Below are 2,070 nucleotides of genomic sequence, written 5' to 3'. Positions count from 1 at the left end.
TTAAATATTTAAGTTTCTTTTTCGAATTGCAAACTAACCTGAGAAGACTTACAAATAAGTCGTCTAGCTTTAATAAAATATTGAAATTTTTGTTTTCTCGAAGACGGATCCAGTCAAATGCAAAACTAACCTATGACGACTGAAATGTAAGTCGTCTAGCTTTTTGGAGTTTTTTTTAAACCAAACAAAAATAGACGACTTAATTTTCAGTCGTCTCAGATAACAGATTTCAAAGTCATTGCAAAAACAACTTCTGCGTTGACCAGACGACTTATATTTTAGTCGTCTGGAAGACTTAGATTAAAGTTGTTTGCGTCGATCTTTAATAAACTTTCGTTTTCTTTGTTCTATGTTTGCTAATGTGTTTTATTTTGACTTTTTCAGATGATGCGTTAGTTACATGCAGTGTATGGAGAATGGTTGTTGAAAGATTGCCGCTGGGATTTTGTGGTTGATAGGATAAGGGACCATGTAGAGAAAATGCTCCATTACCACATCTAGTTCTTTTGGGGAGATACTGGAACAAATGTTGTTAAAGATGACTATGTGCCTCTTAGGGATCGATATCCACATAGCAATCCAATGAGTGTCGGCGTAGTTCACTGGCACATAGATATCATCAATATCCGCCCCCAAACCTTGTTCGATTGGCAAAATGATGGTATAGTGCCTGCATAATAATTCCACGCCCCACCAGGGAGTCTTCTTCCTAAACTGCTCTGATCGGGCTCCGAGTCCTTAAAATCCTTGAAGTTGAATCACCATTGCTGAGCAAAGAGATGATCAATGAAGCACATTCTCTCGCTCCTGAAATGTTGTGGGTTAGCGTTGTACCTCTTCCTCAGCACATTAATCCAAGCATCAATATGCTGCATATAAAATAGGGTACAAGTCAGAAGATATCAGACGACTTACTGGTAAGTCTTCTACGTAGACGACTTACCAGACGACTTACAAGTAATTCGTAGATGAATTAAGTCGTCTACGTAGACACGACTTACCATACAACTTATTGGTAAGTCATCTACAAAGAAGACTTATCAGTAAGTTATCTAAGTCATAGCAGAAGACTTACACAGTCCTCCAACCACTCTAAGGAGGTTCGGAGGATATGAAACCACCAAGTTCTACTTTTACGTGGTTTTTTATCGAGAGCTGTTCTATAATAACTGCAAACACAAAATGTTGAAAAGCAATCAGTTTTTGTAGACTAAAGCAAGCTAATATGGGTAAAGCAAGCTATTATGGGAAAAGCAAACACTTACGGACAAGTTTTCAACCAATCAGCGAGCTCCTTCAACTTCTTCTTGTCAATTGGTGCAAAAGGATTATAGCCTGGATAAAGTTTTTTGTTTGGAATGATCACTCTGGCCAAGCAAACACTTACGGACAAGTTTTCAACCAATCAGCGAGCTCCTTCAACTTCTTCTTGTCAATTGGTGCAAAAGGATTATAGCCTGGATAAAGCTTTTTGTTTGGAATGATCACTTTGGCCGTGCTGTTTGCCGCATAAGGAGATTGCTGTGAAGCAGCAAGTTTCCTTGTTCGATCATTCTTTGCACGGCAAAGTGCCAAAGCAGCATCTATCTTTTCCTGATATCTAGCATCCTCCTTCTGTAAATCCGAAACAGTGGGTTGATTTTTGTCCAATATAACAAGTCTCGGTGCTGGAGCTTTATCTTTCGAGGAACAAGCATCTGCGGGCACAGCTGCGGGCACATCTGGACCTTTATCCTCCGCCAAGCTCTTCCTTCCCGCGTTCGTCCCATTAACACTTTCACTCTGCAATATACAAGATGGGTTTATACAATAATAACCAAAGATCCATTTCAAACAATAATAACCAATGAGTGTCTTCAAACATGAAACAAAATACATATATAAAATCCATACACTATAAACAAAGCACACATGTTCTGACATACAAGAAACAAAGCAAATGCAACTTTTCAGTTCTTATTCTTAAGACTTTGTCTAGTCAATCTCTTGTTGGGAGAGGATTCGTTACTAACCCCGGGTTCGAGCGTCGGTTTAGGTGGAGAGGTAGTGTTTTGAGATGATGTCCCTTTC

The sequence above is a fragment of the Brassica oleracea genome, chromosome C5 (genome assembly GCF_000695525.1).
Source record: "Brassica oleracea var. oleracea cultivar TO1000 chromosome C5, BOL, whole genome shotgun sequence".
Classification (NCBI taxonomy): domain Eukaryota; kingdom Viridiplantae; phylum Streptophyta; class Magnoliopsida; order Brassicales; family Brassicaceae; genus Brassica; species Brassica oleracea.
This window is presented reverse-complemented; position numbering follows the sequence as displayed.